The sequence below is a fragment of the Equus caballus genome, chromosome X, assembly GCF_041296265.1.
Source record: "Equus caballus isolate H_3958 breed thoroughbred chromosome X, TB-T2T, whole genome shotgun sequence".
Classification (NCBI taxonomy): domain Eukaryota; kingdom Metazoa; phylum Chordata; class Mammalia; order Perissodactyla; family Equidae; genus Equus; species Equus caballus.
Window position 1 is genome coordinate 88,615,650 of NC_091715.1, and position 24,805 is coordinate 88,640,454.

General features: G+C 34.8%; 1 long non-coding RNA gene across 4 annotated transcripts in view; it reads left to right on the forward strand.

Annotated features, from left to right (window-relative positions):
* The window catches only part of LOC138921827 (uncharacterized), a 158,760-nt gene extending 138,762 nt beyond the window's left edge, over positions 1 to 19,998 (forward strand). For all 4 annotated transcript variants that reach the window (XR_011434708.1, XR_011434710.1, XR_011434709.1 and 1 more), the window contains 2 exons: positions 16,866 to 16,930; positions 19,235 to 19,998. This is a non-coding gene — a long non-coding RNA (uncharacterized lncRNA). The remainder of the gene's footprint in view (positions 1 to 16,865; positions 16,931 to 19,234) is intronic.
* The last annotated feature ends 4,807 nt before the right edge of the window (positions 19,999 to 24,805 follow it).

Consider the following 24,805-nt stretch of genomic DNA (forward strand, 5'->3'; position numbering starts at 1 on the left):
CAACTTAACTTCATTCACATCCAAAATCTCTACATTTATACATCTTGATTCCCTACATTTTATGTTAATGATGTAACAATTTACCTCTTTTTGTATTGCATATTCATCAATATATTCTTTTTCTTGTGATGAGGAAGATTGTTCCTGAGTTAGCATTTCTACCAGTCTTCCTCTATTTTGTATGTGGGATGCTGCCACAGCATGGTTTCATGAGCAGTGCATAGATCTGTGCCTGAGATCCGAACATGTGGACCCCAGGCTGCCGAAGCAGAGTGTGCAAACTTAACCACTATGCCACCAGCCCGGCCCCCATCAATATATTCTTATAGTTATTTTTAACACTTTTGTCTTTTAATTTTTATACCAGAATTAAAAGTAATTTACCCACCACTGTTATAGTATTATAGTATTCTGTATTTGTCTATATATTTACCTTTAACAGCATGTTTTATACTTTCATACACTTTTGTGTTCCTTTTTAGCATCCTTTTATTTCAACTTGAAGAATTCCCTCTAGCATTTTTGTAAGGCAAGTCTAGTGGTGATGAACTCTCCTAGCCTTTGTTTGTCTGGAATAATCATTTTCTCCTCTTCATTTTTAAAGAACAGTTTTGCTGAGCATAGCATTCTTGGTTGGCAGTTTTTCTCTTTCAGCACTTTCAATATATCATCCTACTCCTTTCTGTCCTACAATATTTCTGATGAGATATCCACAGATAGTTATATGGGGGGGGGTACTCGTATATGTGACAATTGGCTTTTCTCTTTCTGCTTTCAAAATTTTCTTTGTCTATGACATCTGATAGTGTGATTATAACGTGTCTCCGTGTGAATTTCTTTGAAATTATGTTTTTTTGAGTTAAATTGAGCTTCTTGGATCTGAATGTTCATTTTCCCCCCTGATTTGGGAAGTTTTCTTCCATTATTTCTTTAAATACACTTTCTGACACTTTCTCTCTCTCTTTCTTCCTGGGAGTTCCATAATGTGCATACTGGTCTGCTTGAAGTCTCATAAATCACTTAAGCTTTCTTCATTTATTTTCTTTTTTCTCCTCTGATTGGATAATTTCCAATGGTCTGCCTTTGAGTTTGCTGATCTTTTCTTCTGTTTGATATAGTCTGCTATTGAATTCTTATAGTGAATTTTTCAGTTCAGTTATTGTATTCTTCAGCTCCATAATTTCTGTTTCATACATTTTTCTACTTTCTGTTTCTTTGTTTCAATTCTCACTTGTTCATGCATTGTTCTCCTGACTTCATTGAGCATATTTATGAAAGTTATTTTGCATTATCTGTCCAATGAATCATATGTTTCTGTTTCATTAGGTTTGTTCTCTGGAGATTTATCTTTATTCATTTTTTGGAATGTATTTGTCTGTCTTCATTTTCCTTGATTCTTTGTGTGGGTATGTGTACATTAGAAAAGAAACAGCCACCTCTCCCATTTTTCATGGGCTGTCTTCACTCAGGAGAAGATCCTCACCAATCAGCCAGGCCAGATGTTTTGGGGACCTCTCAAATCTTTGTGCCAGTTCAAACCACTGTTTTTGTCCTTACCATTCCACCCACTATGGTCCTGTCAGCACTTGACACAGGAGAAATAAAATTCAGTGCCTTGGGAAGCTCAGAAAAATCATAACATAGGACATATGATGCAGTACTTTCCTTCCCTCCCCAGAAATGAGCTGGGGGCTGGGATTTTTGCCCGCTTGCTCTGAACCGACCAAGGGGGAGGGGCTGTGAACTAACTACCACGTTAGTTCAAACTGTCTTTTTTCTCAGTGGTCTCCAAGTGTCTACAGTATGCCTGGTCCTGTCAGCACTTAAAGTCAGATGAGACAAAAGCAGTGCTTCAGGCAGCCCCCAGAAAAATCAGAGTGTTGGATGTATGATTCAGTCCTTTCCTTCCTTTCCCAGGGAGAAGCTGGGTCCTATGGCTTTCCTCCTGATTGTGTGTTGCTGGACCAGATGTAGGGATTATGATGAGAGTGTGTCTCAAATTTTCCTTCCATCTCTAATGTGGCTGATTTCATGCTTACTTGCAATGCACAGGCCTCTCAACTTGTTTCTGGACTTTTCACAAAGGGAAGTAATCTGTTTGTAGTTGAGTTATTTGTCCATGGGGAGAGTGAGGGTCCAGAGCTCTCTAATCTGATATGTTACTGATTTTACTACCTGGAACTTCTGAATAATCGATTCCTGGGCTCATCCCAGATAACCCATAAGCAGCTGAAATTTTATGTCCTAATAACATTGAAACATGATTATCTGGGGATGGTAGGAATAAATCAGCTTTTTAAAATTGAGATAACATTGTTTTATAATAGCATATAAATTTCAGGTGGACAGTATTATTTTTGGCTTCTGTATAGACTATATCATGTTCACCACCAAAAGTCTACTTTCCATCTGTCACCGTACAAATATGCCCCTTTACCCCTTTTGCCCTTTCTCCACCCCTTTCCCTTCTGGTAATCACCAATCTATTCTCTGTGTCTATGTGTTTGTTGTTATTTTTGTTTTATCCTCCACATATAAGTGAAATCATACAGTATTTGTCTTTCTCCATCTGACTTATTTCACTTAGCATAATGCTCTCAAGGTCCATCAATCTTGTCGCAAATGGCAAGATTTCATCTTTCTTATGGCTGAGTAGTATTCAGTTGTGTATATACACCACATCTTCTTTATCCATTCATCCATTGATGGGCACTTAGGTTGTTTCTAAGTTTTAGCTATTGTGAATAATGCTGCAATGAACATAGGGGTACATATATCTTTTTGAGTTAGTGTTTTTGTGTTCTTTGGATAAATACCCAGAAGTGGAATAACTGGATCATATGGTAGTTTTATTTTGGGGAATCTCCATACTGTTTCCCATAGTGGCTGCACAAATTTATATTCCTACCAGCTGTGTATGATTGTTCCCTTTTCTCCACATCCTCTCCAGCACTTATTATTTCTTGTCTTTTTAATAATAGCCTGAATCAGCTTTTTTATGTATATATATACATCATTATGTCAAGCACCAAAAAAGTGTTTTTGAGAATCACTGTCATACTGAGACAAGAAAAATGTTTGAGAACTATTGGACTAGATGATTTCTAGTTCTCCTTTCAATACTATCCTGTTTTGTGTGTACGTTGTAAAACATAATGCACTTTATAAAAAGGGTTTATGCGTTTTTATACTAGTTAACAAAATTTGATTAAATTCAAATCAGAAAAAAAGGGTTATAAAATTCGGGCATTGTACAGTAATGCATTCCTTTACAATCACTGTCCTGAAGTACTTCAAATAGTCCATACAATTTTTTTCATACAGCTCCATATCGTATTTCATACTATTTACACAGTGATTTTTGATTAAGTAGAACATTTCCAGAATTTTCTCCGAAACACCAGTTCAGTTAAAATAAAAAAGACAAAATCAAATAATAGTTTCATATACCATATTAGATATGAGGAATAATGTTGCAAATATAAAGTAGTAGGTGACCTCTAAGATCTTGTCCAGTTCTAAAGTTCTTTATAGCTAGGCAATCTTCAGACAGCCATTTATGAAACTATGAGTATCAGGAAAAATCAACCAAACAAAATGTTTTAAATGTCCAGTGTCATTCTTTGACCACAAAATCAGAAGTAAATATTAAGCTGTGACGACCTGTTGGTTTTCACTGCACTAGGAGCTTATGCTTAATTCAGAAACAATTCTTCAATATGTGGGGCCCCAAAGACAATGATATAAGACAGAAAAAAGAACAAAGAAATGACCAGGGGAAAAAAATCCCCTCTTTGAAGTGAAAACAAGCTGAAAAAAAAAATCCCTCTGCTGCTCTCTTCATTTCCAATCGAACCACACAATGAAGCAGGTCTTACTGGTGGGGAAGGGGCACAGCATGTCCTCAAGTAAAACGCCCATAGTCTACCGTGCTGCTGTATTTGATGCCATCCGAGGATTAGTTAGTGTTTGAAATTTGATTGAATGATTCATTAATTAGCTCCTTTGCTTCACATTTGATCATTTCGTTGCTTGTTAGCCTCCTTGAAACGTTGAGGAAGAGGAAGCATTGCTGAGGAAAGAGCTTGGGCTTTGAAAGAATAGGCTTATATCTTGATTTTACCATTTCACTAGCTGAATCACCCATAGAAAGTCTTGTTATCTCTATGATGATTAGGATAAGAACAGTGGTAGATCTACTTCATGGGGTTATTATGGAGAGCAAATGAAATAACATATGGAAAAATATTATAGATATGCTAGTTATCACTATTGTCAATTTTAAACTGGAAAACTCTATTACATATTAGCCATATGAGGACGACAATGTTTGAGATTGGACAGAATTCAAAATTAATGATTGAAAGAAATTTAGTAGTGTGTGATTATATTGATGAGACTGTTTCCTCAATTCCCATTATAAGTATACCAAAATAGTGATGGTCATAATTGGGACAATTTAGAACTAAAAAATGGTATAAATAACTGCCATAGGAGAGAAATAAAGTCTTAAAATATAGGAGATATATGGAAATTACATAGTAGAACTGAAGATTAATTTATTTGTTAGGAAATGGTATGAGCACAACATTTCTTTAATTTGTATTCGTGGCTGTAAGAATCTAATATTAAGCAAATTTAATTTGCATAATAGGCTCAAAGCCTGGAAATAATACATATTTGAATATAGATGGAATTCCCAGTTGATCCAATAGTTATACTTTTCATAATTCAAAGAGATAAACAGGTAATAGTATAGCATAGTGCTTCATAGCACAGGATGTGGAGCCTGACTGTCCAGATTGATATCTTTGCTCCACCAGTTACTATCAGAGATTGTGGACAAGTAACTGAATCTCTGCTTTCCCAGGCTCTTTTTGGAAATTTTTTTAAAGTTAATATTTATAAAGTACTTCAGAGCAATACATGGAATATTGTGAGCATTCAAAACATTATAGCTTTTATTTGTCCATTAAATTATATGGAAATGATTGTGAGAATATAGCTAAACAAAAAATAAGAACACCACTTTTTAGAATACCAGGAGATAAAACGGTGTAGCCCGTGTAGCCATAGCCGTGAGTAAAGGCAAGAATTTATTTTTACTCATCTGCTCAGTCTAGAATGTCTTAAGTGAAACGGATACTCTCATATACTACTGCAAATGTAAATTGCTATAACCTTTTGGATAGAAGTTTAGTAATATTAGCAAAAGCTTTATAAATATATATAAACTTGGCCCAGAAATTCCAATTATAGGGAGTTATCCCAAGGAAATTGTTAGACTTCTATGCTGGGTAGCAATTTTGCCACTGCCATTATGTTCTCCCCTATCCCTGCAGACTATATCATGCTTCTCTATCACTCTCAAATATGTATTCCTTTACCTGCTGAAACATGGCCTTCCAGGTCCCTGGGACTTAAAGTTTCAGTGGCCTAACATGTTAACTCTATTGCTTGTTATTTTCTCCCACAAAGGTTTCCAAGGCCAAGATAATGGAAGCCTGACAGAGTAATACCTTGAAGCTCTTGCCTTCAACACAGAGATCCACAAACATACTGATTGAACTCCCCTGCCAGGTGCCTCAGTGCTCTGTGTCTTCTTCAGTGCTTTGTGCCTTCTTTTATAATTAGGAGACAGATTAGGCAAGAAGTCTAATTAGGAGTGGCTGTTCTAATACCAACTTTTTTGCTCATCTTTGTATAGGAGAAATGCAGGCATTTGTGATCTTATGAGGTTGAACATGTCATCTTTGAAGACATATGTGACATAAGCATATACAAAAAGGATACGGATGTGGGGTTACAAATTCAGGCCTATTGCAGTAGATGAGGGGTGATGGTAACTTAGACTAGACTGCTGTCGGTGTAGCTTAAGATAATCGGATGATGTTAAGGAATAATTTGGAAATAGAATCAACAAGACTTGGTTGACTAATTTGATGTGAGGGGTATGATAACGGGAGGTGGTATCAAGAATAACTTTTAGCTTTCTGGTTTAAGCAAACTAGATACATAATAGTGCCCTTTCCATACTTGGGGAAGATTTTGGGGGAAAACAAGATGGAGGAGTTGAGCACTTAAATTTTGGTTATATCTATTTGAGATCCACATGAATTATTCAAGCAAGGATGTTAGGTAGGCAGTTGCATGTTACTAATCAGGGAAGATTTGTGAATTTGCAATACAAAACTGAGATATATCAGTACATAGATGGTATATAAAGCCATTGGAGTAGATAGGATGGCCAAGGAATGGTGCGAGCATAAGAAGAAAATAGGACCTAAGAGAGTCTTGAGTAATTTTACTAATTATGGGTCAGGTCTAATAAAAGAGGGTGACCTGGCAAAGGGAAAAGAGATAAAGAGGTAAGAAAAAATTCGGGAGATAGAAATCAAGAAAAGAGAATGCCTTGAGAAGTACAGTGTTGTCACACTGTCAAATGTTTAGAGGCCAAGATTAAAGCAACTGGATTGAACATAGTGATAATGGATGTCACTGGTGAACTTAGTATGAGAAATTTGGGTGGAAAATTGGGAACAGAAGTCAAATAAGTGGATTAAATAGTGTACAAGGGGAGGAAATGGAGACAAAGGGCACAGACAACTCATCCTACAAGTTTGGCTATGTGGGGCAGGAGAGAGAGTGGAAGCTGGAAGAGGATATTGAGCCAAGGGAGTTATTGTTGTCATTTTTTTATTTATCCTGGTCTTTAAAGTTTTTGTGTATTATAACCCTGGGGTTCCTCTGGTAGAATCATTAAGAGATTATGCTTTGGAATCAGTCAGATCCAGTTTGAGTCCTTTTCCTGCTACTTTATTACTGTTTAAACTTAGGCAAGTGCATAAGCTTTACGCTTCTTCCAATGCAAATAGGGACAATAATAACTAACTAGGAAGAACCGTGTAATAAATAAGGTAATGCGCATGAAACACTTAGCATAATATCTGATGTGTAGTGAGTGTTGCTTTCATGCTATGCAAGAGGCTTGTTGCCAGCTCAAAATAATAGTCCCTGAGCAAGGTCAGTTGGGAACATGAGCCATCGGTTTACTCACTGCATCCCTATTACCAACAGTTGCGATCTGGTGGCCAGAGGCCAAATCCAAACCACCAAATATATTTAGTTTATTCCACAGTATTTTAAAAAATATTTAAAACTTTTCGTCAGCATTTAAAAGTCACGAAATTTGACATATACGTTTGGTTTTTTGACTTCTCACGGACAACTGATAAATCTGCACACATGTATGAAAACATAAGACGGTGCCAAGAGCTTCATTAATTCAATTTACCTGCTTCACTCCTTTAGGCACTTGAGTTTACAATTCCTGCTATAAGGCAGCCCTAAACCTTGAGGTTGCTATGCACGAGGGATCAAATTCATACCTTTATCAAAGCTTCATCGACATTTATTCACCTATTTGCAAAACAGTTGAAGACAAAACTCCGAATCTTTTAGACTTTATTTTGGTCTAATGCATAAGTGTTTATAAATGAGAAAATTATCTCAGAAATCAGTGTCTCCTCAGCCACCTTCTAATTTTGTCCAGAGTATTTGTGAGTAGGAGGATTGACAAGGCAGAAATAACTATAGACTTCAAATTAAAAAAAATTCTCCAACATCCTCGTCTAGTTTTATGTCTCCATTTAAAATAACTTTTATAGGGTCACTCAATAAAGCATTTAACCAAAATTAAAGCTCAAAGCTAACATACCAGCATTTTCAGGCCTATTGCTCAGCTACTGAGCCTTGCTATCTACCATGAAATGACCACCTTTCAATACATGACCCTCATGGAATGAGGGCATAGAGATCAAAGGTTATGTGAGTTTTTCTCATTGATAAAGGGTCCTTTATACTAGCTAATATTATATGAAGAAACCTTCATCTGTCATTTTAGCAGATAGATAATGCCCAGTGTTTTGGGAAATCAATCATCTTGTTCCAATTGATGTTAATTGGAAGATGTTTCAGTTTGTCCCTTGATAATAGTGGCTGTCATATTGCAAAATATATTTTAGTAGCCGGATATAAATGTCAAAAGAAAAATCAGTGGAGGCATTGCAACTATAAAAACATTCTCCCACCCCACACCAATATTCCTGGGTTAGAGCAGCCAGTCATATTTCTAGGCTCGAGAAGCAAAAGGAAAACTGCTGTAACCTAGAGCCCTTTGTGGTTTTCAGTTCTTCCAACACTTGTTACCAAGTGTCTGAATTAAATTCCCGTTGCTTAAAATACCCATGGTGATTCTATTTTCCTGACCAGATACTGACTGATAATGCTGATGACAACAGAAAATTGGTATAGTGGCAAGGAAGTATTAGTACAGTGAGATGCCAACCACTCTATTTAAGTGCTGATCTTCAACTCTAAGATCAAAACATGTGGATATGAGTGACATATGCAAATTAGAACTATATCAAATGGTGAACTACAGAGACCAACACTGGCCCAATCTGTTAAATTAATATCTAAGAAATAGAGAATCTTAGCCATCAGACTTTGAGCATCTCCAGTTCCATTTATAAGGGTGTATTAGATTATCTTAAGCTGATATCACTTAATATTTGATTCATCTAACTCCCTTTGTTTGATTCAAAGATCATAAAGTGACCTAATATGATTTAAGTTCCACTGTTTGGCTACCTATTGGAGAAAGAATGTGCTGAATATAGGAACTCTTAAAAACAGACATTTTGGGGGGTAAATTCATATAGTATTTTCTGATTTAGATTTGTTTCCTGTGTGACCTGATTGCAAATAGAGAATGCACGAATCAGGCCAACACAAATAGTTTAATCTATGTGACAATTATATTATCATGTAAATTCATAATTTGGGATGCTGTTGTTTATGAAGTCTTGTATGTATATATGATTAGTTTGAGTCAGGCTTTCAGGTTCTGATTATATCTTGGCACCGACAGAGTGAGCATTTGGATTTTAAAGAGAGCTCCGGATTCTAGAATATGGTACTTCAATGCCACAGCCTGCCCAGCTTCAGCCAGACTTCTCCTAGACAGCACTGCCGCCTGTTGTTGTGTATATGTTGTTGTTTTATTTAAAAATGAACTAGGATACGTGGAAAAAAATTAAGATCTAGGGAAAATGTGTTAATTGATTTGAAGATAAATTTCTTAATTTATGTCCAATGTTTTAGGAATGAAAATGATTTTAAATAAAAGAAATACAAAGCTAATAGTATCTTCTTTCTCCAGAAAATATCAGAGAGGGCAATATGTCCTTGAGAAAGAAGATTCTATTAACTGTATATCAGTAGGAACCTGTATGTTGATAATGTGCACTGGAGTGTTAAAACTTGCTCTCTAGAAACCTACACTTATTCAGTGATTGAAAAGATGCAAGCAAGTAGGTTGTACACATTCACATCAAGATGATAATCAAACAGAGGTTTAAGAATTCTGGGAATGGGGCCAGCCCAGTGGCATAGTGGTTAAGTTTGCGTGATCCCTTTAGGTAGCCTGGGGTCCACAGGTTCAGATTCTGGGCATGGACCTAGCACTGTTGGTCAACCTATGCTGTGGCAGCATCCCACATAAAATAGAGGAAGATTGGCACAGATGTTAGCTCAGAGACAATCTTCCACAAGCAAAAAGAGGGGGATTGGCAATAGATGTTAGCTCAGGGCCAATCTTCCTCACAAAAAAAGAAAAGAAAAAAGAATACTGGGAATAAAGTTGAGAAAGATAGACATCTCTTTTTGTCAGGTAAAGTTGGGTGACAATGCTTTTGGTGTACCAAGGCTTCTCTTTTTTGGTATCATATCTATAGATACAGCAATAAGTCACATATACTTGTAGCAAGTAACCAACTATCACCTATTGAACTTCAGAGACACAAATGGGAAAATTACATCTATTATACAATAAAATTTAATGAAGAACCTTGAATATAAGAATTTTGGAAAGTAATGTTTTGTGACTATGCTTTTTTTTAGGACATTAGAAGAGGCAATTTAGATAGAATTGTAGAAAACACAGATTTTAATCTTGATAGGTCCTCATGACAGATTTATTTAAGTGGATTCAATAATAAGATATACAGTAAGGGCATATATATTTAACTCAGACCACAAAGAAAACATCAAAACATAGATGTAACTTGATATCCCTAAGGAGAGTGCATTACAATTTGGGCTTAATAAAACAAGTGAGCAGTTGAGAAGCTGTTCCATGTAGATTAAGAACTGTCAGAAGTTAGTTAGGAACTTGTTTTCTCATGAATATAATTGAATTACATATTCTTAATATTGAATATGCATGAGATATATATGAATATTCTTAATATGAATATAACTGAGTTATGTATTTATTTTTTTTAGGAAGATTGGCCCTGAGCTAACATCTGCCACCAATCTTCCTTTTTTTTTGCTGAGGAAGACTGGCCCTGAGCTAACATCCATGCCCATCTTCCTCTACTTTACATGTGGGACACTGCCCCAGCATGGCTTGACAAGTGGTGCGCAGGTCCACACCCAGGATCAGAACCAGTGAACCCCAGGTCGCTGAAGTGGAACGTGCAAACCCAACCTCTGCACCATGGGCTGGCCCCCTGAATTACATACTTTTGATATTAACTTATTGATATTGATTTGTAGATGGAATATCCAGAATGGAATTCATTCACTTACTTGACTTTTATAGTTACTTGCATGTATAACCTGTTAACTAATTCGTTTTATATTACATTTAAAAAATCATTTATATGAAATAAATCTCTTCATTGTCTTTGTATGAAAGTAAGCAGAGCAGCTGACTTTTTCAGTTCTACCACAGAGGTGTAGATGGGCATGAATTAAGGGTGGCATTACAGCATAAGAGAGGGTCAGAAATAGAGTCAAGCAAGTCTCTTCTTGGTGAACTGATACTACAATTATACGATAATTATTTTCTATTTATTGTTTCTAATTATAAATTAATATACACCTGTTTTAGAAAAAGTTCTAACTGTAGCGAAGTACAAACAAAGGAGAAAAACATCACCCAGTGATATGCGGTCATATAATTTCACATATGTTCTTTCAGTCTGTTTTTCTGTGCATGTTTAATGCTATTGAGATCATGCCATATCGACTCTGTATCCAACTCTCCTCCTCAACTCCCTCCACTCCATTTAAAAAAGTTTCTTCCATGAATAAATACCCAGAAGTGGCATGGCTAAATCACATGGCAGTTCTAGTGTTAATTTTTTGAGGAAGCTCCATACTGTTTTGATATTTCTCTAATCCTTTTCCGAAGTCACTGTGATTCTTTGTAAATATTTTAATAATTATATAATTTCTGTAATTTACCTGGACGTTCTCTTTTCATTGGATGTTTTTGCTGTTTCCAGTGTGTCCCTGTTATACATAGTGGTTCAGTGAACATCCTTGTAAGAGTAATCTTAGTCAGCATCTCTGATAAGTTCCTTAGGTCTGTTAATTATTACTTTGGCCAAGATCAAGTGTGTAAACTTCCTTAATATAGGCTTCCAGAACGGGATTGAAAATGTCAAACATCTGAACCTTTTTATGGTTCTTAATTCATATTGACAAACAGTTTTATAGAAAGGTTATTCCAGTTTACACTTCTAGCAAAAGTGTGTATCCACTTTTATTGCATTCTTACCAGGCTTGAATATTTTCATTAGAAAGAACTGTGTTAAATTAATAAAGAAATATACTCAATTTGCAATTCTTGGAAAATAAGGTAGAACATGTTTTCTTATCTTCTTTAACCATTTGTTTTTTACAATCTATCAATTTATGTCCCTTCTAATTTGTATACTGGGGTCTTTAGTGCATATATATATGTATAATTTATAAAAATTTATATTCAGGGGCTGGCCCCGTGGCCAAGTGGTTAAATTCGCACGCTCCGCTGCAGGCGACCCAGTGTTTCATTGGTTCAAATCCTGGGCGTGGACATGGTACTGCTCGTCAAGCCACGCTGAGGCAGCGTCCCACATGCCACAACTAGAAGGACCCACAATGAAGAATATACAGCTATGTACCGGGGGGCTCTGGGGAGAAAAAGGAAAAAAATAAAATAAAATAAAATTTATATTTATATATAAGATTTTTACATATTAAAGATTTTCATTCTTTGTTTTATTATAACATATATTTTGTCTATCTTGGTATTTTAACTTTTTGTTCCCTAAGAAGCAGAAATCTTAATTTCTGTATAGTCTAACCTGTTCAATTTTTTTTCTTGCTTTGTTTTTAATCTTAGGAAGAGAAAACACTTTCTATTTAGAAGGTAGATTAATGTTAATGTTTTTCTATCTTTGGTGGCTGGCTTTTCTGTATATTTTATGTTTTCCAATTGTCATTAGATGATTTACATTTAACTGTTTAGACCACCCAGATTTTTATTGTAATATATGGTATCAGACGAAAATGTAAAATTATTTGCCCTTATAGCTAACCAATCATCACAGTACCATTCTGGAAGAATTCTTTCTTTACTCCCAAATTTGTGATGCCTCATTTATCAAGAATTGATATTATTAAAAAGTTGTATTTCTCTGCTTCATTATAGTTTTATAATATGCTTGGATAGTTCCGTCACTTTGCTTTAATTTTGTTTTATATAATTATCTGTTCATTCTTCTATATAAACTTTAGAATCATTTTGTCAAAATACAAAAAAATCTCATTTAGATTTTGATTGCGAATGTGTTAGAACTACAATTAATTTGGAAAGAAATGGCATTTTTGCTATATTCATTCCTCTTGAATCAGAAAGTAACATTTCTCTCAAAAATGTCCTTTTGTTTATCAGTAAGTCTTTACAGTTTTCCTCACATAGATCCTTTACATTTCTTGTAAAGGCTTTTCCTAAGAGTTTTAATGATTCTGCACTGTAAGCTTCACTGCCCCATCGGCAACTCCATGAGGACAAGAATTGCATGTGTCTCATTAACTCTCATGTCCCCAGTGCCTAGTAAATAGTAGTTTCTCACTAAATAAATATTCGTTGCCTAACTGATTACCTGATCAGCATCTGAGCAGTACCTGAATTCAACTTTAATTCATAGAAGCACATCAGCTGGAAGAAAACTTTGGGCTAGACTAACCCTTTAGTAACCTAAGTCCGTAGGTCTTGGGTTTCTTGACAAAGGTTACAGACATCATCAATGGAAGAGGAAAGACTGGAACCCATATTTGACTCCAAAACCAGTGTTCCTTATACTACAATATGCTGGATCTGGAAAAGGTTAAACAGTTAACTACTCAGTAGCTTTTCAAGCAAGGTGAGATATACATATATATATATATATATATATTTCATAATTTCATTTTTAGGTAAACTATTTTAGCTACAAAATAAACATGAATCCTTAAATCCTGAAAATATTAATAATATTTACTCCTCTCAAGCTACAGGGTCTCAAACTCAAATGCCTTGAAGGTCCACGCAGTTAACATTAAGGAGTGAAGCAGAGAGAGGAAAGTGATAAGATGAGGTGGGGCCTGTGATAAATTGGAGAGTGCATGCCCATCTAAGGGCATTCAAATTCATTAAAATATATTGCACAAACTAACAAACTGTATCTGCAGATTGTGAGTTTATATTCCTGTGTCTTGTACATTCAGGAAAATAACCTGCTTAAAACGATCTGAATTGTAGTGCTGAAATGAGCATCTTAAGACTGGATTTTGTTAATCATATTGTTTATCTGAATCTCTCTTTCTGACTCCATATATCCAAATGGAGAAATGGAAAAAAATTGTAGCACTTTCACACCAAAAGTCCTGAATTTCTCAATCAACCTAAGTCACATTTAGTGGACAGTTGCTCTTCTGAGCTTTTGACCTTTAACACCTAGATAGGTTATGTCTATCTGGGGTTCCCCTATAGTATTATTTCATGGGCATGTTTATGCTCTTGAGCAAAACAAAAGCAGCTGTATCTTCTGTCTCACATATAGCTGCCAAGCTCTTACAAACTTCTCCGTCTCATCCTGTGAATGACTTAACCCTTTAATCTTAGCTAGGGCTCATATTCAGGACTCATGAGATGGGCAATTCGTAGAATATAGTATTCACATTATATTCAGTTAGCTTTATTTTTTTAATATTTTACATTTTTTTCTAATTTTTAGACGAATGTGTCTATATTTAAAGCTAATAGAAAAATTGATTTTGTTGATTAAAGAAAATGTGTTGTTGATTACAAAATATTTATGAAGGTAGAATATTTTGTTCTCTTGTATGCATAGCAAATTAGGTAAAATTAGGAGCTGACACTATACTGATAACTGTAGTCCTGGGTAAAATGAGAAGAATCGAGATCATAGATGAGTAGGGGCTGTCCTGGAACTGATTTCTTAGGCCTATCCAACATACAATTTAACTTTATGCTGTGACACCTATCCTCCTTAGAAGCAATAATGATAATTTATAAGAAAAATGCCTTTATGTTAACGAAATTGATGGGCAAAAATTTTCCTTATTGTTAAATACTGTTATTTCAAATGGGTCCAATCATCCTCATTGCAAAGAAAGCCCCTCTGAAGGAAGAGGCTTTACAGTAAGAGGTTCTTTTTTTTTTTGAGGTAAAATTAATATATAACTATATAAATTTCAGATGTATAACATTATAATTCGATTTTTGTATAAACTACAAAGTGATCACCATGGTAAATTTATTTACCATCCATCACCATGCAATTGACCCTTTCCACCCATTTTGCCCACCTCCCAATCCCGCCCCCTCTGGTAAAAATCAATCTATTGTCTGTAGCTATGAGTTTGTTTTTGTTTTGTTTTGTTTGTTTGTTTTTGCTTTTTAGATTCCACATATTAGTGAAGTCACACAGCATTTTTCTTTCTTAGTCTGACTTATTTCACTTAGCATAATACCCTCAAGGTCCATCCATGTTGTCACAAATGGCAAGATTTCATTCTTTTTTATGTCTGAGTAGTATTCCATTGTATGTATATACCACATCTTCCTCATCCATTCATCTATCGATGGACACTTAGGTTGTTTCCATATCTTGGTTATTGTAAATAATGGTGCAATGAACATAGAGGTGCATATATCTCTTAGAATTAGTGTTTTCATATTCTTTGGATAAATACCCAGAAGTGGAATTGCTGGATTATATGGTAGTTTTCTTTTTAATTTGTTGGGGAACCTCCATATTGTTTTCTATAGTGGTTACACCAATTTACATTCCCATCAACAGTGTATGAAGGTTCCCTTCACTCCATATCCTCTCCAACACTTATTATTTCTTTGTGTTTTTGATAACAGCCATTCTAACAGGTGGGAGATGATATATCATTGTAGTTTTTATTTGAATTTCTGTAATAATTACTAATGTTGAACATGTTTTCATGTGCCTGTTGGCCTTTTGTGTGTTTTCTTTGGAAAAATGTCTATTCAGATCCCCCGTCTGTTTTTTAATTGGACTGTTTGTTTTCTTTGCTATTGAGTTGTTGGAGTTCTTTATATATTTTGGATATTAACCTCTTATCAGATTATGATTTGCAAATGTCTTCTCCAATTCAGTAGGTTACCTTTTCATTTTTTTCATGATTTCCTTTGCTGTGCAGAAGATTCTTAATTTGATGTCCATTTATTTATTTTTGCTTTTATTCCTCTTGGTTTTGCCATCAAATCCAAAAAATCACCACCAAGGCCAATGTCAAGGAGCTTACCACCTATGTTTTCTTCTAGGAGTTTTATGGTTTCAGGACTTACATTCAAGACTGTGATCCATTTTGAGTTAATTTTTGTGTGTGGTATAACGTAGCAGTCTAGTTTCATTCTTTTGTGTGTGACTGTCCAGTTTTCACAACACTATTTGTGGAAGACATTGTCCTTTTCCCATTGTATGCTCTTGGCTCCATTGTTGTAAATTAGCTGTGGGTTTATTTCTGGGCACTCTATTCTGTTTTTATGTGTCTGTTTTTATGCCAATACCATATTGTTTTGATTACTATAGCTTTGTAGCATAGTTTGAAATCAGGGAGCATGACATCTTTCTTAATATGGCTTTGGTTATTTGGTGTCTTTTGTGGTTCCATACAAATTTTAAGATTGTTTGTTCTTTTTCTGTGAAAAATGCCATTGGAATTTTTATAGGAATCTCATTGAATCTGTAGATTTCTTTGGGTAATATAGACATTTTAACACTATTAAGTTTTCCAATCTGTGAGCATGGAATATCTTTCCATTTATTTACGTCTTCTCCAATGTTTTTCACCGTCTTATGCTTTTCAGTGTATCGTGTACAGGTATACTTTCAATTTCTTGGTTAAATTTATTCTCAGGTATTTTATTCTTTTTGATACAGTTGTAAATGGGATTGTTTTCTTAATTTCTCTTTCTGACAGTTTGTTGTTAGTGTATAAAGCAACAGATTTTCGTATATTGATTTTGTATCCTGCAAGTTTACTGAATTTGTTTATTAGTTCTAACAGATTTTTGGTGAGGTCTTTAGGGTTTTCTGTATATAGTATCATGACATCTGTGAATAGTGACAGTTTTACTTTTTCCTTTCCAATTCAGATGCCTTTTATTTCTTTTTCTTGACTAATTGCTGTTGCTAGGACTTCAAATACTATGTCAAATATAAATGGCAAGAGTGGACATCCTCTTCTTGTTCCTGATCTTAGAGGAAAAGCTTTCAACTTTTCACCATTGAATATGATGTTAGCTGTGGGTTTGTCATTTACAACCTTCATTATGTTGAGATATGTTTCCTCTATACCCACTTTGTTGAAAGATTTTATCAAAAATGGATGCTGAATTTTGTCAAATGCTTTTTCTGCATCTATCAAAATAATCAGGATTTTTATCTTTCATCTTACTAATTTGATTTATCACATTGATTGATTTGCAGATGTTGAACCATTCTTGCATCCCTGGAATAAATCCCACTTGATCATGGTGTATGATCCTTTTAAGGTATTGTTGCTAATATTTTGTTGAGCATTTTTGCATCTATGTTCATCGGGGATATTGGCCTGTAATTTTCTTTTTTAGTAGTGTCTTTGTCTGGTTTTGTATGCAGATACAGCTGCCCTCATAAAATGAGTTTGGAAATCTTCCACTGTCTTCAATTTTTTGGAAGAGTTTGAGAAGGATAGGTATTAAATCTTCCTTCAAAAGAGTTCTGAATCTGTATGGTTAGTGTATAAATGGGATTTGGCAGGGCTATGAACTCCCTTTAAAAGTTATGCAAAACTCTTTGTGTATTTGCATATATATTTTTTTTCCTATGGAAAGAGTCCATAGCTCTTAGATTCTCAAAAATATCCATAAGAAAAAAAAGATTAGGAACTACTACTTTAGAACAACAAGAGTCAACTGCATATCATCTGCAGATGGACACCAATCACACTTTATGACACATCTATCCATCAAAACTAGCTCCAGAAGGTGGTCAGGACCCCTTAAGTTCATCTTACATCAATGGTTTCATAATTCGGATATAAATCAGAACACTTTATTTAGTTATTTTGCTCAGCTTTAGTATGTAGGTGTCTTCTAACAGGTAGACAAAGAGTCAGAATCAGAATTCTCTGGGTCTATCCAAAGATCTTATGCATACACTAGACCTATGCTTTTAAACATTGCTATGAATATTTGTTAAATGAATGAAACACTGGCTATATCACACTGCAGTTACTGTGTGAGTAAACATGTTTTTAAATTAAACACCACGTGTTATCACTGTTTTCGAATTTCTTTGATTTAGATCATGCTTAAGTAGAATGCCACAGAGTGGCATATTTGCAAAAACAAAAGCTTTGTGCCCAAACATAGATTCATATTATCTCTATCAATTAGCACTTGTCAAATAGGGATAATAATGTCTACTTTATAGGACTTCTTTTAGAATTTTAGAAATAAAATGTGGGAAATGCCTAGTGTTGTGCCTGGCACATAGTACATATTCAGAAATTGGTAGTAATTACATCCTAGATAGTAAGAATCTTGTCTGTATGGTTGAATTGTCAACAACAACTACTATATGTTATCTTTCAGTCACATATTTTATGCAGCAATTGCCTGGATTCTTCCAGATAGTGGCCAAAAGAACTTAATTAACCTTCAAAAAGGTTTATTTATAATTTCTGTGTTAGGAGGACAGAGATGAATGTTTCAATGATATAAGATTCCTAAATTTATTGGAATATACTTATTTGAATTCTGTAAAGCTCATGAAATTTTGTGTGGGTCTACATTTCACAAGTGTAGCTTATGTTCCATAAGCCAGTGTTTATTTAATATGTACACAGTACCTCTTACATTGAAATGAGGATTTTTCTTTCAAGACAAATCAAAAACATGAATTTCAGGTAGTGTTAAAAGTCTGACAAACATACTTGCAAAATGCTACTTGTCACAAATGCATGTTGCATAAATAGCCCTTTCCTGACTTTTGCGATAACATTTTTGACCCACAGAGTTTAATATCATGCTAGGATGAGCGGGGAATAAATAAGATTTTTATATTATAAGCTTAAATCTTTTGAATAATAATCTTTCATTTGACAGAAACTTAAGATTATGCCCATCTCAATAATACTCAAACCATAAGACGAATGTCTGAAGCTATTATTAAGCGTACTATAGCAATTTTATTATATGAAAAAGTTACTTGAGCTTTGTTGTAAATATTGTAAGTTAGAAATACAGATATTTTAGTTTAGACAGAAAAATAAATTACCTTTGTTTTAGAGCCCTGAAACTTAGAATGAAATAAAAAATGTTAATTAACCAATTTATCACAAATACCAAACAAGCCAATGATTTTGGTAATTATGAAGACAACTCAATTTTTGCTTTACCATGCAAAACGTATTTGCTGAATTGAATTGGAGAGCATCAAAATTACTTACAATATACAGCTTACCAAAGCATGACAAAATCAGACTGTTATAACCAATTAATTGAACTTAATAAAGATTTTAAATTATTTTTGTTTATTAGCATTCCTTTGAGGTTAATGATGTGGTGTTTTTATTGGCTAGGAGGAATAACTAAAAATTTTAGCAGAAAATTAATTTTCTCCTGTTTGAAAAGTCCAAGACTCCCTAACAGATAAGCAATAAATTATTGTTTTGACCCAAATCTGAAAAAAAACACAATAAATTGATTTATTTGTACTCTTTGTTAAACATTTTACCAACCAACACTTTTTGTATGTTAAATAATTTGGACGTTAAAAGTGTCTGTGTTGATTTGTTTTTCTGCTACTACTAGGGAGATATATAGAAGAAACCACTGCTTTCTCGACCAGTTCAATTTCCTGACGAGGGCGGATACGCACAATCTGTTATACACTCTGTGGTGCCTGTAAACGTCATTTTTCTCTCCAGAGAGAAACCCTGCCTGGAGTCGTCGGTGAAATGACCTGTTGCTCTTTGACTTGCACTCAAAAAGGTGGCTATATTAGTGAAGATATTCCCTACTTCTCAAATAAATTTGTGAAGAAAATTGTGTGGGTAAGTGAGATGTTGCCAGTAGTAGTTAACTGGTTGCCTGACAGGGGTTTTATAAAATGGCATTTACTTTGGTGAATTTATCTCAGTCTACATTCTGATTCTCAGACTGATAGGTCTAGAATATTGATTTGTTAGTATCCTAAAATTGCTGTGTACTCAAACAAATTATCAATATTTAAACCAGAAAACAAATATATTGATGATCATCTATAGTTGCTGTTTAGATTGATTGTTCTCCTTGACTTAACCAGCATATTCTGAAGACACTGTCTAGAAGAGTGATTGAACTCACAAATCTTTGGAGTTTGCGCCTGCACTCAAAACTCGAGTCTACTATTTCGTATCTCTGATATCCCTGTAACGTGGTCTCAGCTTCTTCAACTGCAACTGAGAATAATTATATCTGCCTCATATGACTGTTGTAAAGTTTGAATAAAATAAAATATATAAAGAGAATAACAATGTGTGTAGCATATGGTAAGAAACTGTTATTTTCTCCCTATATTAAAATTATTAAACGATTGTTTGTTGAATTATCTTATCAGTTCAATGATCTTTCTACTACACAATAATCCAAAATATACTCTGAAAGAGAAGAATATTTTTATTCACATCTTACAGAATGTAGCTAGAAGAAATACTTAAAAACAAACTTCTTTCTCAAAACTTGAAGTCATCTTAAAAGTATATCACTTATAATCCTTTGTATAGTGTTAAAGCGTTACAGAAACTAACCAATCATAAACTTGCATCTTCTTTTTTCCCATCTCCTCACCCAATGTGTTATACCATTGTAGAGGAGGAAGGCTTTTCCTCTGCCTAATGTGGGTTCGTCTGGCCGGAGAACGAATTAAATTCACATGAGACAGAATAGCAAGAGAAAATTAAACAAAGATTTGTGAGGAACCATGGCCCGGGGCCTTTCTTCCCAAAGTAAGAAAGGGCACCAAAGAAGTGGGGTGCACAGAGTGGTTATATACCCCCAAACAGGATATTTCACATATGATTGAAATGTCCCTTCCACAATAGTCACAAGATCGCCCTGTCGGCACAGTTCTTGATGGACACAGCAGGTAGTGGGTCTGCTATCTCGGTGGGCGTAGCAGGAGGCAAGTCTATTGTCTTGAGCTGGGTGGTCACAGGTGAGCACAGCAATCAGTTCCTAGCCTAAGGAAAGATGCTTAATCCTTAAAGAAATGCCAATGTTGGGAGGGGGAGGGAAGTCAGTTACAGGAGGTTACCAGAAACAGGCACAAGAAAATGCAGATTTAAGTCCTTGCCTTTGGTATTGATTAAGAGTTTCTAGAGACAAGGTCATCTCCCCTTCTTGGTGCAGAGAGGGAGATATCTTTACAGATGGAGAGTTCCCTTACAATGTAAATATCTCTTACAAAGGGTAAGTAAATTCAGTTTCTTTTCAGTTTCTTTCCTGTCTGCAAAGTAACTAGCCTCAAATAATCATCATGCCAAAGAGACATATCTTGGGGTGGCCATTTCCAGGTCCCCACACCATCTTATCTATTTCTACCGATTTTATTTTATCAAAATATAGAACTAATTGGAAGCCAAATACAAAATTATGCATCAACAAAAAATTAAAGGTCAGCAAAAACATTTAAAATTCAAGAAATAAAAAATACCAAAATATCTTATAATAATACATCTAAAAGATCTAAACAACAAATTCTATAAATTTCTCATCTCTGTGAAAGATATAAAAGTCCACAATGACAATAGCAAGTCCAAGGATAGTGATTAAATGCAAAGAGGAGCTCTGAATAATCCTGTATAAATTGTATAGATGAATTACTAAACAGAAGTCAATGAAGGATGATTTTTAAAAAATTATCTTTGTTATAATTTATTATAGTAAAAAATAGAAAAAATCTAAATATCCAAATATCAGTAGATTAAATAAATAAATTATGCATACAATATTAATATGAAATAGCACTTTAAAATCATCATAAATATCTCTTTTTGTAAATGCTTGATATAAGATGTGTTTACTAAAAGAAAATATGTTAAAAATAGTATGTAAGTATGGTCACAATTGTGTCCTCTTAAAGTTTATTTAAAGTGCATAGAACAGACACTGACGGAGCCATATCAAAATGCTAAAGTGATATCTCTGTGTTGTTTATATCTTATTTTCTTTATATTTTGGAATTTTCCAAATTTTCTGCAATGAACACACATTACTTTTGTGGTTAAAAGGCAATAAAAATAAAAGTCATTTTTGAATTTGTATGCAGGAACTTAAATAGGAAAATCAACTCAGACATGACTGAGCCAAACAGCCATGGGCAAGGCTTGGAATTTGAGTGAACGCCTTACTGTTACAAATTTTACTCAAAGGTCTGGTTCTAATCATGACACCAAACACCTTTATAAATGTGTTCTGTAAGATTGTACCCCCTTGATTTGATCTAGTTTTACCTGTTAAAGGAAATTATCAGTATCAGGTAGCAAAGAAAGTAAATGGGATATTGTGGTGAGCACAGAGGTACAACACATTTTTAAAATCTCTTCGAACAAAGATATTCTCTGAAAGCCAGAATGCAGAGGTTTTGCATAAGGGCAAGACAAGCTTTGGAGGAGATTGGACTTCACTAGTGAATAAAAATGTATTCATGCACTAAGGATTTGAAAAGTAAATCCAATGTGTTATAGCTAGTGTTCCCATTTCAAGACAAAATATTTTAAATAGGCTAGACAAGTGATCTGTCTTACAAAAGCTAGACATGAATCTCCAGAAATCTAAGTAAGGAAGGCCAAGATGACTGGCCACACTGAAGCTTTTAAGAACTAGAAGATCTTGATAATGTAGAATGCAAATATCTCATGTCTGGCCAGTACTTCAACCTCTGGTTCAATAGGCAATAGAAAAATTGATGGCTTATACAATACAAAGGTCCCAATCCAATATATTTTTCTTGAGCTTGCTATATTTAAAGTATATAAAAAGATTTTGCAATCTAGTTGAAGAAAACAAGATTTAACATTATGAAGCAGGTAACTCTTGGAATTGACCTCTGGAACATTTTATCAAGCCTCGCAGCCTTATTATTTTTCAAAATACTCATAGAGATTGAAAAATCTCCAAAAGTTGCAATGCAGCTCATCCTATTATCTGTTTATAAAATGTATAGAAGTTGTGTGTATCCTGTCCTAGGTCACACAGTTGAATCCAAATGTCCCATCTCTTAAATTTTATTCTTTAAAAACTTTGGCTTTCAGTATACATCTCACAAACTACTCAAAATTTTGACAGAGAAATATCTTTGCTTCTATGACAAAGGCTTTCAATGAGATACTCAAATGGCAAGTGGATTTAATTCAATTCAATCAATATTTACTGTCTAGCATGTGTCTGACACGGGTTTTGAATATTGGGGTTCTGGAAGACCACAGAGTCTAGTGGGAAAGACACATGAGTAAATAACTAGTGAAATACAAGTGGCAAAGTGACAAAACCAACGATCAATTCTCAGTTCTTCTCTTACTCAATGTATCAGCAGCATTTCACCACTACTGTTCTTGCTCCTTCCTGGAGCATGTTTTTCATTTCGATGACCATCCTATAGAATAGTCATTCCCTCTTCCTAATATCCCATACCCCCCTCACTTTGTAATATATGTTTCTGTAGAAACTATCATCGGATGACATATTTGTTTATCGTCTGTATCTCTCTAAGAATAGTAGAGGAGACCTTGTTTTAATCAATGCTATAACTCCAGGCCCTAGAACAGTACCTGGCATGCAATAAGCACTCAATAAGTATTTGTTTAATGAATATTAGAGTAATGTGTGAAGTACTATTGGAGAGAATAAAAATAAAATAGCAATTCATTCTGTTTGAGTGAGGGTGGAATGAATTAGTTAAGTTTATAGGTAGTAGAAAGCATTAGATAAGTGTTTTCCAGGTGACAGTCTAGAAAAGTAGATGTTTTGTTCAGAGAATGCCAAATAGTTCAATGTGGCTAAAATGTAAACTATTTGGTACCTAGAAATAGAACTGGACTCCATCAGCTGGGAAAAGTTTGTGAAAATATTGTATATCTTACTAAGAAAAGTGGACCTAGGCAATGAAGAAACATCAAGAATATTTAAGCAGGAGCATAATAAACACAGATAGATTTTACTACTCTTGGTACTCTCACTATCTCATATAGAAGCAGCATTTGCTATGTGCCATGCACTGTTCACATGCTATACATACTTTCATATTTATAATAATCCAATGAAGAAGATACTATTGTGATTTCCATTTCTCAGATAGAGAAAATGAGGTACAGACAAGTTAAATAGCTTGTCCAATATCACACAGCTGCTAAATGGCAGAACCAGTGTAACAAACCCAGGCACTCTGGTTCCAGAGTACACACTCTACCATTATGCTGTGAAAGATGAGGTGAGACTTTAGGTAGGATAATCAATTAGAGAATCACTGAAGAAATGATAAAAGCCTGTAACAGGACAGTAGTTATGGGAATGGAAAAGAAGGAATTGTTTTGGAAGTATAATTGACAGGACATTACAAAGTCACTGAATGTGAGTAGTGAGAGAAAAACTAGTCAAGTATAATGCGGAGGCTTCTATAGCTTAGATGATGGTGTCATTAACCAGAATAAGGAAGACAGGAAGAAGAACAGGTTTGGGTGGAGATGAAAATGATGGATTTATCTATGATAATTGAATACACATCTGAGTTGCTCTAGTGAAACACCAGTGTTGAGCTTTTATTCAATTGCGTCATCCCCCATTGATAAAAGTATAAGTTTTCTGAATAAAGTTCAAGAGTCTAGGGGTCAGCTGGGTGGCATAGCAGTTAAGTGTGCACATTCCACTTCAGTGGCCCTGGGTTCGCTGGTTCAGATCCTGGGTGTGGACATGGCACCACTTGGCACGCCATGCTGTGGTAGGTGTCCCACATATAAAGTAGAGGAAGATGGGCACGGATGTTAGCTCAGGACCAGGCTTCCTCAGGAAAAAGAGGAGGATGGGCAGCAGTTAGCTCAGGGTTAATCTTCCTCAAAAAAAAAAAAAGAGAGAGAGTCTATAGGGTCTTATCTTCAATCCCTCTCTGCCAGCCTCAAACATGCTAAAATCCTTAGCAATCTGATCAATAGTTCATTCATCAGAGTAGAATGATGTGCTGTTAGCTAAATCTTCAAAATTCTACTCTTTATCCTCTCCTTTGAGACTTAGCCTCTTTCCAAAAAGGAAACAAAATAATTAGTGTACTTTTTTTCCTCTGAAGAAGTCTATGTGCAAATCAGCATTTTGTCTTAATGGTATTGGAAGACATTATGAGGAAGCTAAACC